The 16,817-nt window shown below is 34.5% G+C and overlaps 5 non-coding genes across 5 annotated transcripts; all 5 read left to right on the plus strand.

Annotated features, from left to right (window-relative positions):
* Positions 1-533: 533 nt before the first annotated feature.
* Positions 534-615, plus strand: TRNAS-GCU (transfer RNA serine (anticodon GCU)). The gene has a single exon. It is a non-coding gene; the product is annotated as a tRNA-Ser (tRNA).
* Positions 616-4,704: 4,089 nt separating this feature from the next.
* TRNAS-GCU (transfer RNA serine (anticodon GCU)) lies at positions 4,705-4,786 on the plus strand. Its single transcript has one exon. It is a non-coding gene; the product is annotated as a tRNA-Ser (tRNA).
* A 1,689-nt stretch (positions 4,787-6,475) lies between these two features.
* Positions 6,476-6,557, plus strand: TRNAS-GCU (transfer RNA serine (anticodon GCU)). Its single transcript has one exon. It is a non-coding gene; the product is annotated as a tRNA-Ser (tRNA).
* A 5,800-nt stretch (positions 6,558-12,357) lies between these two features.
* Positions 12,358-12,439, plus strand: TRNAS-GCU (transfer RNA serine (anticodon GCU)). Its single transcript has one exon. It is a non-coding gene; the product is annotated as a tRNA-Ser (tRNA).
* Positions 12,440-12,856: 417 nt separating this feature from the next.
* TRNAF-GAA (transfer RNA phenylalanine (anticodon GAA)) lies at positions 12,857-12,938 on the plus strand. Its single transcript has one exon. It is a non-coding gene; the product is annotated as a tRNA-Phe (tRNA).
* Positions 12,939-16,817: the final 3,879 nt, after the last annotated feature.

Below are 16,817 nucleotides of genomic sequence, written 5' to 3' on the forward strand. Positions count from 1 at the left end.
TCATTATATTTGAATTTTTAGATCGTTACATTATTTTTGCATTTTTTTCTTTTTTGCATTGTTTTTTAAAAAAATCCTTTTTTATTTTTTTCTATTTGTCATTCATTTTGCATTATTTTGTTAAATATTTTGATATGTCATATCATGACATATCATGACAATTCATATTATATCATGACATATAATCACATATCGTTACATATCATGACATAATATCATGACATATCAAATATCATATCATATCATGACATATATCATATCATGGCATATCATATCATGACATATATCATATCATGAAATATATCATATCATGACATATATCATATCATGACATATATCATATTATGACATATATCATATCATGACATATATCATATCATGACATATCATGACATATCCTATCATGACATGATTTTTTGCATTCTTTTTATAATTATATTTGAATTTTTTTATCGTTACATTAATTTTCGCATTATTTTTATCTTCTTTTTTTGCATTGTTTTTAAAAAAATCCTTTTTTATTTTTATCTATAGATGAGGTGGCCGAGAGGTTAAGGCGATGGACTGCTAATCCATTGTGCTCTGCACGCATGGGTTCAAATCCCATTCTCATCGTTGGTTTTCTCTTTGTTCATTCTCTTTGTTCATTCTATTTGTCATTCATTTTGCATTATTTTATTAAATATTTTCATATGTCATATCATGACATATCATGACAAATCATATTATATCATGACATGAAATATTATCATATCATGACATTTATCATAATATCATGACATATGAAATATTATCATATCATGACATATATCATATCATGACATTTATCATATCATAACATATATCATATAATGACATATCATGACATATCATGACATATCATGACAAATCATATCATGACATATCATGACAAATCATATCATGACATATCATGACATATCATATCATGACATGATTTTTTGCATTATTTTTATCATTATATTTGCATTTTTATATCGTTACATTATTTTTGCATTTTTTTTCTTTTTTGCATTGTTTTTAAAAAAAAACATTTTTATTTTTTTCTATAGATGAGGTGGCCGAGAGGTTAAGGCAATGGACTGCTAATCCATTGTGCTCTGCACGCATGGGTTCAAATCCCATTCTCATCGTTGGTTTTCTCTTTGTTCATTCTATTTGTCATTCATTTTGCATTATTTTATTTAATATTTTGATATGTCATATCATGACATATCATGACAAATCATATTATATCATGACATATAATCACATATCATGACATATCATGACATAATATCATGACATATCAAATATTATCATATCATGACATATATCATATCATGACATTTATCATATCATAACATATATCTTATCATGACATATCATATCATGACATATCATGACATATCATGACAAATCATATCATGACATATCATGACATATCATATCATGACATGATTTTTTGCATTATTTTTATCATTATATTTGCATTTTTATATCGTTACATTATTTTTGCATTTTTTTCCTTTTTTGCATTGTTTTTAAAAAAAACTTTTTTATTTTTTTCTATAGATGAGGTGGCCGAGAGGTTAAGGCAATGAACTGCTAATCCATTGTGCTCTGCATGCATTGGTTCAAATCCCATTCTCATCGTTGGTTTTCTCTTTGTTCATTCTATTTGTCATTCATTTTGCATTATTTTTTTAAATATTTTAATATGTCATATCATGACATATCATGACAAATCATATTATATCATGACATATCATGACAAATCATATTACATCATAACATAATATCATGACATATAAAATATCATATCATATCATGACATATATCATATCATGACATATATCATATCATGACATATCATATCATGACATATATCATATCATGACATATCATATCATGACATGATTTTTTGCATTATTTTTATAATTATATTTGCATTTTTATATCGTTACATAATTTTCGCATTTTTTTTCTTTTTTGCATTGTTTTTGAAAAAATCCTTTTTTTTTCTATAGATGAGGTGGCCGATAGGTTAAGGCGATGGACTGCTAATCCATTGTGCTCTGCACGCATGGTTTCAAATCCCATTCTCATCGTTGGTTTTCTCTTTTTTCATTCTATTTGTCATTCATTTTGCATTATTTTGTTAAACATTTTTATATGTCATATCATGACATATCATGACAAATCATATTATATCATGACATATAATCACATATCGTGACATATCATGACATAATATCATGACATATCAAATATTATCATATCATGACATATATCATATCATGACTTTTATCATATCATCACATATATAATATCATGACATTTCATATCATGACATATTATATCATGACATATATCATATCATGACATATATCATATCATGACATATCATATCATGACATATATCATATCATGACATATATCATATCATTTAAAACCAGAGACATAACATAAAACACAGACAAAGCTCAGTGCACATCCAGAAAAACTTATATACGGTACAGTGCCTAAATATACATGTATAAATAACTAATAAATAAAATGGTCTTTTAGTTTAACATTTTGGCCAAATTGTTGTAAGCCCTTGAGCCAAACTTCACGGCAGACCACGTTCAAGGGTCCCTACACTAATATAAATTCTTAATAACCTGTGCATTGCCAGGAAGAATGATTTATAATAAATCTGTCAATATAAGTTGCAAAAGTTCTAAGTCTGATTGAAGCTTTTATTAACCTGTACATTACCAGGAAAAGCACTCTGTAATAGATTTGTCACAATCACACTGCATGCAGGCAAGTTCCCCTGATAGTGGGAGATGCCATGGAGTGAGCTTTTAACCATTTAAATGTGGGAGGGAGTGAGCTTCAATTGGATAGGAGGTTGCCACCCTCCAAAACAGCCAAGACTAGCTGCACAAGAATTATAAAACATACAGAACACCTACAAGCTCAAATTGAACCCCCAAAATACCCACAACATATATATAAGCATATAAGTTTCACAGAGGAGTGCTACTGAGCATGGCAATTTATATTTAAAACCAGAGACATAACATAAAACACAGACAAAGCTCAGTGCACATCCAGAAAAACTTATATACGGTACAGTGCCTAAATATACATGTATAAATAACTAATAAATAAAATGGTCTTTTAGTTTAACATTTTGGCCAAATTGTTGTAAGCCCTTGAGCCAAACTTCACGGCAGACCACGTTCAAGGGTCCCTACACTAATATAAATTCTTAATAACCTGTGCATTGCCAGGAAGAATGATTTATAATAAATCTGTCAATATAAGTTGCAAAAGTTCTAAGTCTGATTGAAGCTTTTATTAACCTGTACATTACCAGGAAAAGCACTCTGTAATAGATTTGTCACAATCACACTGCATGCAGGCAAGTTCCCCTGATAGTGGGAGATGCCATGGAGTGAGCTTTTAACCATTTAAATGTGGGCGGGAGTGAGCTTCAATTGGATAGGAGGTTGCCACCCTCCAAAACAGCCAAGACTAGCTGCACAAGAATTATAAAACATACAGAACACCTACAAGCTCAAATTGAACCCCCAAAATACCCACAACATATATATAAGCATATAAGTTTCACAGAGGAGTGCTACTGAGCATGGCAATTTATATTTAAAACCAGAGACATAACATAAAACACAGACAAAGCTCAGTGCACATCCAGAAAAACTTATATACGGTACAGTGCCTAAATATACATGTATAAATAACTAATAAATAAAATGGTCTTTTAGTTTAACATTTTGGCCAAATTGTTGTAAGCCCTTGAGCCAAACTTCACGGCAGACCACGTTCAAGGGTCCCTACACTAATATAAATTCTTAATAACCTGTGCATTGCCAGGAAGAATGATTTATAATAAATCTGTCAATATAAGTTGCAAAAGTTCTAAGTCTGATTGAAGCTTTTATTAACCTGTACATTACCAGGAAAAGCACTCTGTAATAGATTTGTCACAATCACACTGCATGCAGGCAAGTTCCCCTGATAGTGGGAGATGCCATGGAGTGAGCTTTTAACCATTTAAATGTGGGAGGGAGTGAGCTTCAATTGGATAGGAAAGCTTCAATCAGACTTAGAACTTTTGCAACTTATATTGACAGATTTATTATAAATCATTCTTCCTGGCAATGCACAGGTTATTAAGAATTTATATTAGTGTAGGGACCCTTGAACGTGGTCTGCCGTGAAGTTTGGCTCAAGGGCTTACAACAATTTGGCCAAAATGTTAAACTAAAAGACCATTTTATTTATTAGTTATTTATACATGTATATTTAGGCACTGTACCGTATATAAGTTTTTCTGGATGTGCACTGAGCTTTGTCTGTGTTTTATGTTATGTCTCTGGTTTTAAATATAAATTGCCATGCTCAGTAGCACTCCTCTGTGAAACTTATATGCTTATATATATGTTGTGGGTATTTTGGGGGTTCAATTTGAGCTTGTAGGTGTTCTGTATGTTTTATATATCATATCATGACATACAGTATTTGTACAAATCATATCATGACATATCATGACATATTATATCATGACATGATTTTTTGCATTCTTTTTATAATTATATTTGAATTTTTTTATCGTTACATTAATTTTCGCTTTATTTTTATCTTCTTTTTTTGCATTGTTTTAAAAAAAATCCTTTTTTATTTTTTTCTATAGATGAGGTGGCCGAGAGGTTAAGGCGATGGACTGCTAATCCATTGTGCTCTGCACGCATGGGTTCAAATCCCATTCTCATCGTTGTTTTTCTCTTTGTTCATTCTATTTGTCATTCATTTTGCATTATTTTATTAAATATTTTGATATGTCATATCATGACATATCATGACAAATCATATTATATCATGACATATAATCACATATCATGACATATGACATAATATCATGACATATCAAATATTATCATATCATGACATGTATCATATCATAACATATATCTTATCATGACATATCATATCATGACATATCATGACATATCATGACAAATCATATCATGACATATCATGACATATCATATCATGACATGATTTTTTGCATTATTTTTATCATTATATTTGCATTTTTATATCGTTACATTATTTTTGCATTTTTTTTCTTTTTTGCATTGTTTTAAAAAAAACCTTTTTTATTTTTTTCTATAGATGAGGTGGCCGAGAGGTTAAGGCAATGGACTGCTAATCCATTGTGCTCTGCATGCATTGGTTCAAATCCCATTCTCATCGTTGGTTTTCCCTTTGTTCATTCTATTTGTCATTCATTTTGCATTATTTTTTTTAATATTTTAATATGTCATATCATGACATATCATGACAAATCATATTATATCATGACATATCATGACAAATCATATTATATCATAACATAATATCATGACATATAAAATATCATATCATATCATGACATATATCATATCATGACATATATCATATCATGACATATATCATATCATGACATATATCATATCATGACATATCATGACATATCCTATCATGACATGATTTTTTGCATTCTTTTTATAATTATATTTGAATTTTTTTATCGTTACATTAATTTTCGCATTATTTTTATCTTCTTTTTTTGCATTGTTTTTAAAAAAATCCTTTTTTATTTTTATCTATAGATGAGGTGGCCGAGAGGTTAAGGCGATGGACTGCTAATCCATTGTGCTCTGCACGCATATCATATCATATCATATCATATCATGACATATATCATATCATGACATATATCATATCATGACATATATCATATCATGACATATATCATATCATGACATATATCATATCATGACATATCATATCATGACATATCATGACAAATTATATCATGACATATCATGACATATCATATCATGACATGATTTTTTGCATTATTTTTATCATTATATTTGAATTTTAGATCGTTACATTATTTTTGCATTTTTTTCTTTTTTGCATTATTTTTAAAAAAATCCTTTTTTATTTTTTTCTATTTGTCATTCATTTTGCATTATTTTGTTAAATATTTTGATATGTCATATCATGACATATCATGACAAATCATATTATATCATGACATATAATCACATATCGTTACATATCATGACATAATATCATGACATATCAAATATCATATCATATCATGACATATATCATATCATGACATATCATATCATGACATATATCATATCATGAAATATATCATATCATGACATATATCATATCATGACATATATCATATCATGACATATATCATATCATGACATATATCATATCATGACATACAGTATTTGTACAAATCATATCATGACATATCATATCATGACATGATTTTTTGCATTCTTTTTATAATTATATTTGAATTTTTTTTTCGTTACATTAATTTTCGCATTATTTTTATCTTCTTTTTTTGCATTGTTTTTAAAAAAATCCTTTTTTATTTTTATCTATAGATGAGGTGGCCGAGAGGTTAAGGCGATGGACTGCTAATCCATTGTGCTCTGCACGCATGGGTTCAAATCCCATTCTCATCGTTGGTTTTCTCTTTGTTCATTCTATTTGTCATTCATTTTGCATTATTTTATTAAATATTTTGATATGTCATATCATGACATATCATGACAAATCATATTATATCATGACATATAATCACATATCATGACATATCATGACATAATATCATGACATATCAAATATTATCATATCATGACATATATCATCATATCATGACATTTATCCTATCATAACATATCATATCATGACATATCATGACATATCATGACAAATCATAACATGACATATCATGACATATCATATCATGACATGATTTTTTGCATTATTTTTATCATTATATTTGCATTTTTATATCGTTACATTATTTTTGCATTTTTTTCCTTTTTTGCATTGTTTTAAAAAAAAAACTTTTTTATTTTTTTCTATAGATGAGGTGGCCGAGAGGTTAAGGCAATGAACTGCTAATCCATTGTGCTCTGCATGCATTGGTTCAAATCCCATTCTCATCGTTGGTTTTCTCTTTGTTCATTCTATTTGTCATTCATTTTGCATTATTTTTTTAAATATTTTAATATGTCATATCATGACATATCATGACAAATCATATTATATCATGACATATCATGACAAATCATATTATATCATAACATAATATCATTGGTTTTCTCTTTGTTTATTCTATTGGAATTCATTTTAGATTATTTTGTTAAATATTTTGATATGTCATATCATGACATATCATGACAAATCATAGTGTATCATGACATATAATCACATATTGTGACATATCATGACATAATATCATGACATATCAAATATCATATCATATCATGACATATATCATATCATGACATTTCATATCATGACATATATCATATCATGACATATCATATCATGACATATCATGACATATCATATCATGACATATCATGACATATCATGACATATCATATCATGACATGATTTTTTGCATTATTTTTATCATTATATTTGAATTTTTATATCGCTACATTATTTTAGCATTTTTTTTCTTTTTTGCATTGTTTTAAAAAAAATCCTTTTTTATTTTTTTCTATAGATGAGGTGCCCAAGAGGTTAAGGCGATGGACTGCTAATCCATTGTGCTCTGCATGCATGGGTTCAAATCCCATTCTCATCATGGTATTCTCTTTGTTCATTCTATTTGTCATTCATTTTGCATTATTTTGTTAAATATTTTGATATGTCAAATATGGGGAAGGGGGGAGCATGAGCGCACCGGAACCCCCCAGACCCCCACACACACACTGACTGATCCCCTCAGACCCCCACACACACTGACTGATCCCCCCAGACCCCACACACACACTGACTGACCCCCGAGACCCCACACACACTGACTGAGCCACCAGACCCCCACACACACTGACTGACCCCCCCAGACCCCACACACACTGACTGACCCCCCCAGAACCCCGCACACACTGACTGACCCCCTCAGACCCCCACACACACTGACTGATCCCCCCAGACCCCCACACACACTGACTGACCCCCTCAGACCCCCACACACACTGACTGACCCCCCCCAGACCCCCACACACACTGACTGACCCCCCCAGACCCCCACACACACTGACTGACCCCCCCATAACCCCACACACACTGACTGACCCCCCCAGACCCCCACACACACTGACTGACCCCCCCAGACCCCCACACACACTGACTGACCCCACACACACTGACTGACCCCCCCACCAGACCCCCACACACACTGACTGACCCCCCCCAGACACTGACTGACCCTCCCCCAGACCCCCACACACACTGACTGATCCCCCCAGACCCCACACACACTGACTGACCCCCCAGACCCCACACACACTGACTGAGCCACCAGACCCCCACACACACTGACTTACCCCCCCAGACCCCACACACACTGACTGACCCCCCCAGACCCCCACACACACTGACTGACCCCCTCAGACCCCCACACACACTGACTGATCCCCCCAGGCCCCACACACACTGACTGACCCCCCCAGACCCCTCACACACTGACTGACCCCCCCAGACCCCCACACACACTGACTGACCCCCTCAGAACCCACACACACTGACTGACCCCCCCAGACCCCCACACACACTGACTGACCCCCCAGACCCCCACACACACTGACTGACCCCCCCAGAACCCCACACACACTGACTGACCCCCCCAGACCCCCACACACACTGACTGACCCCCCCAGACACTGACTGACCCCCCCAGACCCCCACACACACTGACAGACCACCCCAGACCCCCACACACACTGACTGACCACCCCAGACCCCCACACACACTGACTGACCCCCCCAGACCCCCACACACACTGACTGACCCCCCCCAGACCTCCACACACACTGACTGACCCCCCCCCAGACGCCCACACACACTGACTGACCCCCCCCAGACCCCCACAGACACTGACTGACCCCCCCCCCCCCCAGACTCCCACACACACTGACTGACCCCCCCCAGACCCCCACACACATTGACTGACCCCCCCACACACCCACCCCCCCCACACACACACACACACCACCCCCCCACACATACACCCCCCCACACATACACACACACTGACATACATACACTGACTGACTGACAGACATACACACACTGACTGATACACATACACACAAGGAATTCACACGTAGTGCAAATAGCTATGGCGATGTGTGCCGAGCATGCGCATTATAAGTCAAATTTATTTGCGTTTTGTCAATCAAATTGTATTTTGATTTTTAATTAAAACATCACCAATACAAATACAATTTCTGTGACAAAAGTCAAAGAAGTTTCATTTACTATGCGCGTGCACAGCACACACAGCTTTTTTTAACTTGTAGATCCATTCAGCTTCAATACGAAGCAGCAATTGGTCAGTATTACCCCCTCTCACAGGGCATTTAAGTTGGCACCAATGGGAGAGAGGAGGAGCAGAGAGGGAAGTGGGAGACAACATTGATAGGTCAGGAGGAGAGAAGGATTTTTTCGCATTATTTTTATTTTCTTTTTTGCATTGTTTTTAAAAAAATCCTTTTTTATTTTTTTCTATAGATGAGGTGGCCGAGACGTTAAGGCGATGGACTGCTAATTCATTGTGCTCTGCATGCGTGGGTTCAAATCCCATTCTCATCGTTGGTTTTCTCTTTGTTCATTCTATTTGTCATTCATTTTGCATTATTTTATTAAATATTTTGATATGACATATCATGACATATCATGACAAATCATATTATATCATGACATATCATGACAAATAATATTATATCATGACATAATATCATGACATATCAAATATCATATCATATCATGACATATATCATATCATGACATATCATATCATGACATATATCATATCATGACATATATCATATCATGACATATATCATATCATGACATATCATGACAAATCATATCATGACAAATCATATCATGACATATCATATCATCACATATATATCATGACATATATCTTATCATGACATATATCTTATCATGACATACAGTATTAGTACAAATCATATCATGACATATCATATCATGAAATGATTTTTTGCATTCTTTTTATAATTATATTTGAATTTTTTTATCGTTACATTAATTTTTGCATAATTTTTATTTTCTTTTTTGCATTGTTTTTAAAAAAATCCTTTTTTATTTTTTTCTATAGATGAGGTGTCCGAGACGTTAAGGCGATGGACTGCTAATCCATTGTGCTCTGCACGCATGGGTTCAAATCCCATTCTCATTGTTGGTTTTCTCTTTGTTCATTGTATTTCTCATTCATTTTGCATTATTTTGTTAAATATTTTGATATGTCATATCATTACATATCATGACAAATCATATTATATCATGACATATAATCACATATCGTGACATATCATGACATAATATCATCATATCAAATATTATCATATCATGACATATATCATATCATGACATTTATCATATCATAACATATATCATATCATGACATATCAAATATCATATCATGACACATATCATATCATGACATATCATATCATGACATATCATGACAAATCATATCATGACAAATCATATCATGACATATCATATCATTACAAATATCATATCATGACATACAGTATTTGTACAAATCATATCATGACATATCATGACATATCATATCATGACATGATTTTTTGCATTCTTTTTATAATTATATTTGAATTTTTTTATCGTTACATTAATTTTCGCATTATTTTTATTTTCTTTTTTGCATTGTTTTTAAAATAATCCTTTTTTATTTTTTTTCTATAGATGAGGTGGCAGAGAGGTTAAGGCGATGGACTGCTAATCCATTGTGCTCTGCATGCATGGGTTCAAATCCCATTCTCATCGTTGGTTTTCTCTTTGTTCATTCTATTTGTCATTCATTTTGCATTATTTTATTAAATATTTTGATATGTCATATCATGACATATCATGACAAATCATATTATATCATGACATATCATGACAAATCATATTATATCTTGACATATTATCATGACATATCAAATATCATATCATATCATGACATATATCATATCATGACATATCATATCATGACATATATCATATCATGACATATCATATCATGACATATCATGACATATCATATCATGACATATCATGACATATCATATCATGACATATCATGACATATCATATCATGACATGATGTTTTGCATTTTTTTATCATTATATTTGCATTTTTATATCGTTACATTATTTTCGCATTTTTTTTCTTTTTTGCATTGTTTTTAAAAAATCCTTTTTTATTTTTTTCTATAGATGAGGTGTCCGAGACGTTAAGGCGATGGACTGCTAATCCAATTTGCTCTGCACGCATGGGTTCAAATCCCATTCTCATTGTTGGTTTTCTCTTTGTTCATTCTATTTGTCATTCATTTTGCATTATTTTATTAAATATTTTGATATGTCATATCATGACATATCATGACAAATCATATTATATCATGACATATCATGACAAATAATATTATATCATGACATAATATCATGACATATCAAATATCATATCATATCATGACATATATCATATCATGACATATCATATCATGACATATATCATATCATGACATATCATGACATATCATATCATGACATATCATGACATATCATATCATGACATGATGTTTTGCATTATTTTTATCATTATTTTTGAATTTTTATATTGTTACATAATTTTTTTGCATTTTTTTTCTTTTTTGCATTGTTTTTAAAAAAATCCTTTTTAATTTTTTTCTATAGATGAGGAAGCCGAGAGGTTAAGGCGATGGACTGCTAATCCATTGTGCTCTGCATCAATGGGTTCAAATCCCATTCTCATCGTTGGTACTCTCTTTGTTCATTCTATTTGTCATTCATTTTGCATTATTTTGTTAAATATTTTGATATGTCATATCATGACATATCATGATAAATCATCTTATATCATGACATATAATCACATATCGTTACATATCATGACATAATATCATGACAACTCAAATATCATATCATGACATATATCATATCATGACATATCATATCATGACATATATCACATAATGACATATCATATCATGACATATCATGACATATCATGACAAATTATATCATGAGATATCATGACATATCATATCATTACATGATTTTTTGCATTATTTTTATCATTATATTTGCATTTTTATATCGTTACATTAATTTTTGCATTATTTTTATTTTCTTTTTAGCATTGTTTTTAAAAAAATCCTTTTTTATTTTTTTCTATAGATGAGGTGGCCGAGAGGTTAAGGCGATGGACTGCTAATCCATTGTGCTCTGCACGCATGGGTTCAAATCCCATTCTCATCGTTGGTTTTCTCTTTGTTCATTCTATTTGTCATTCATTTAGCATTATTTTGTTAAATATATTTATATGTTATCATGACATATCATGATAAATCATATTATATCATGACATATAATCACATATCGTTACATATCATGACATAATATCATGACATATCAAATATCATATCATATCATGACACATATCATATCATGATATATCATATCATGACATATATCATATCATGACATATCATATCATGACATATCATGACATATCATGACAAATTATATCATGACATATCATGACATATCATATTATGACATGCTTTTTTGCATTATTTTTATCATTATATTTGCATTTTTATATCGTTACATTATTTTTGCATTTTTTTTTTTTGCATTGTTTTTAAAAAAATCCATTTTTTAGTTTTTTCTATAGATGAGGTGGCCGAGAGGTTAAGGCGATGGACTGAAAATCCATTGTGCTCTGCATGCATGGGTTCTTATCCCATTCTCATCGTTGGTATTCTCTTTGTTCATTTCATTTGTCATTCATTTTGCATTATTTTGTTAAATATTTTTATATGTCATATCATGACATATCATGCCAAATCATATTATATCGTGACATATAATCACATATCGTGACATATCATGACATAATATCATGACATATCAAATATTATCATATCATGACATATATCATATCATGACATTTATCATATCATAACATATATGTTATCATGACATATCAGATCATGACATATCATGACATATCATGACAAATCATATCATGACATATCATGACATATCATATCATGACATGATTTTTTGCATTATTTTTATAATTATATTTGCATTTTTTTATCTTTATTTTTATCGCATTATTTTTTTCTTTTTTTTTTGCATTATTTAAAAAAAATCCTTTTTATTTTGTTTTTATAGATGAGGTGGTTGAGAGGTTAAGGCGATGGACTGCTAATCCTTTGTGCTCTGCACGCATGGGTTCAAATTCCATTCTCATCGTTGATTTTCTCTATGTTCATTCTACAGTGGGGGCCGACCTGAGTCTAAGTAGGCTAGATCCGCGGCTCTCAGATTATCCCAGTTAGGTGTGGTTTTGTGTTTGTTTCGGCTGGAGTGATCTGCGTTATTTTAGCGCTCGTGATTTTAGCATTGTATTCTTGCAGTCTGCAATACTGCAATGGCGTTTGCGAGCTGTTGTCTTGGAAGTATAATACCTTCGCGGTTCAACCTACGTCAGTACACAGTCTGTGTGTGCGCGCGCAGTAATTGTAAATTTGCATATTTAAAGTATACATGCATTTGGAGTGCTGTGCTGCTGTACAGTATGTCTCATTTGAAAATTGTTTAAACGCATAGGCGTGTAGAGTACTGTAACAGTGTCACATTTTGGCATATACAGCGCTCTCCCCTCCCTCAGGATAATTAACTGCAATGCAGGGTATTTCATCTTCTTATCTTCTCTAAAATGCAGTACATATGTCCCACACCATTCATTTGAATGTGTGTCTGGTTTCAATCACATTCCGGCTTCACAGCAGGTGATTACTATGCATGCGCCGGTTACTTCGCCCACCACTGCTTGCTTGCTTGAGTGAGTGACCAAAAAAAAAAAAAAAAAAAATTTATTGTAAATTTTTTATGTTTATTTTCTCAACAAGCCTGCAAAAACCATCTTACTGTATTACGATATTCAATCTGTGCTGTAGCTTTTGACTGCGACCCTGTGCGTTTGACTGCACATGGTTGATTTGTGTGCTTTTTACTGTACGTACTGTATTTGGGGGTGAATTATTATGATGAACTGTCTTTTGAAATTAAAGTATGTCTTTATCTTTGAACTTCATGCAGCTGTACCCTGTAGCCCCCTCCCCCACGAACACACACAAGGCTAGCTCAAGGATTTGAAATTCCACAGAGTCGTTAATTTTCTGAATTTTGACATTGTGTTCTTAATCCGTTTTGAGATGGGAGCTAACTGCTTACTGCACATGACTCACCCAACCCCCCCCCCCCCCATCTCCACAGAGTCATTAATTTTCTGAATCTTGACATTGTGTTCTATATCCATCCATAGCCGAGCTACAAAGCCTCGCTGCACCTGCGTGTAATCCTTTTTGAGTTGGGAGCTTACTGCTTATTGCGCATGACTCACCCAACCCCCCCCTCTCCACAGAGTCGTTCATTTTCGCAATCTTGACATTGTGTTGTTAATCCGTCAATAGCCGAGCTACAAAGCCTCACTGCGCCTGCGTGTAATTCTCTTTGAGATGGGGACTTTAAGGCTTTGTTTACGGCAACGCTTTGGAAAATCCCTTCTCGAATTTGATTTGCACAGAGCATCACCTCTCTATGCGCCTGTGTGTAATCCTCTTTCGGGTGGGAGCTAGTTGATTCCTGCTCATGCGCCTGTAACTTCACCCACCACTGCTTGCTTGAGTGCCCCCAATTTTTAATTATGATTTTTTTAACTGTTATTTTATCCACAAGCCTGCAAAAACAATCTTGATATTACGATATTCAATCTGTGCGTTTGCCTACACATGGTTGATTTGTGTGCTTCTTATGTACTGTATTTGGGGGTGTAGGGATCAAATTACAGTACTATGATGAACTGCCTTTTGAAATTACAGTACTGTACTCCACTCTACAGTATGTACAGTAATTTCTTTGAACTGCTGCACAACTAATCCTTCATCCCTCCCCGACGCACACACAAACTCTTATCGACAGACACCTCCACAGAGTCATTAATTTTCTGAATTTAGTCATTGTGTTTTTAATCCGTCCCTAGCCGAGCATCAATCGCCTCACTGCACCTGCGTGTACTCTAATCCTCTTTGCAATGGGAGCTTGCTGCTTACTGCGCATGAGTCACCCAACCCCCCTCCACAGAGTCGTGGCTTTTCTGAATATTGCTATTGTGTTCTTAATCTGTCCATAGCCGAGCTACAAAGCCTCACTGCGCCTGCGTGTAATCCTCTTTGAGATGGGAGCTAGCTGATAACTGCACACGACTCACCCCACCCCCCCCCCCCCGACCCTTTGAGGCTTTGTTTACGGTAACGCTTTGGAAAATCCCTTCTCGAATTTGAAATGTAAATCTGATTTGCACAACATTGTGAGAATTGAGAGTTAAAAAAAACATTAACTGACCCCTTATTAATTTGAATAAAGATAGAGAGTTTTTCTCTGACTAACATCTCTGTTTCTGGGCAGTGGAGCAGGGAGTCGTTTAGCTTCCACTTGTATGGGTTATTCTTTACGAAGGGCAGAGAGAGAGTGAGTTCAATGGGGGCGTGGTGAGACCAGGTGATTGGGCCTATATTTATGTGGGAGGATGCCTGGAGGATGTTGCTGGTGCCTAGAAAAAAGTCGATCCTTGAGTAGGACTGATGGGGGGAGGAGAAGAAGGTATAGTCCCTTTGACCCTGGTGCTGTACCCTCCATATGTCTGTGAGGGAGAATTCTGCCATTATGTCCCTAACTTTTTTGGCTTTCTTTTGAGCTTGTGTAGTGTGGGATGTAGCTGGAAAAGCGGGGAGAGAAATGCTAGGGGTTGTTGACCTATCCTGCATGTGGGAGGCCACCATGTTAAAGTCCCCTCCGATAATTAGGGAAAAGAGGGCCATTTGCTCCAGCGAGTCAAGTAGTTTCTGGAGGAACAAGGGTTGGCTTTCATTAGGGGCATTGATGTTGGCCAGTGTTATGGGGGAGCCCGCAAGGGTACCTTGAAGTATTAGAAATCGACCCTCTGGGTCAGATTGAGTTTTGGTGAGAACGAAGGGGACATTATTCCTTATTAGAATAGCCACCCCTCTTTTTTTGCTTGGGGAAGATGCAAAAAATGCTTGGGGGAATACTGTTTTGAATGTGTTTGGTGGCACAGGGGAGTTATAGTGGGTTTCTTGGAGAAAGATGATGTCTCCTTTTGTTTTTTTAAACTCCATAAGTGCCAGTTTTCTTTTTTCAACTGAGTTGAGACCTTTAACGTTGAGCGATATTAATTTTATAGCAGACATTTGGAGTCTAGAAGCTTTCTCGGAGCTATAAGCTCCGAGGCTCTTGGATTTCCCATGACAAGAGCGGATGGACCTGGGCACCCGAGGGGGTGTGGGGTGGAGGGGCGGAGGCTGAATAGGCCTGGCACCTTGTTCTTGGTGGCTGGTAGGAATCTGGTGAGCAGCAAAAAAGGTGTCGGAACAATCTGTCTGGGTAGGGGTAGGGGGGGGCGGACACATGAGGAAAGGTGGGGGTAAGCGGACCTTCAACAAGCCCTGAAAAGATAATCTTACTCATTGAAACAAGGAAGGTCAGGGGTTGAACACCCCGGGGGAGACTTCCGGGACACAGAACATGGAATGGGAACGGTCAG

The sequence above is a fragment of the Ascaphus truei genome (assembly GCF_040206685.1).
Source record: "Ascaphus truei isolate aAscTru1 chromosome 23 unlocalized genomic scaffold, aAscTru1.hap1 SUPER_23_unloc_1, whole genome shotgun sequence".
Lineage (NCBI taxonomy): Eukaryota > Metazoa > Chordata > Amphibia > Anura > Ascaphidae > Ascaphus > Ascaphus truei.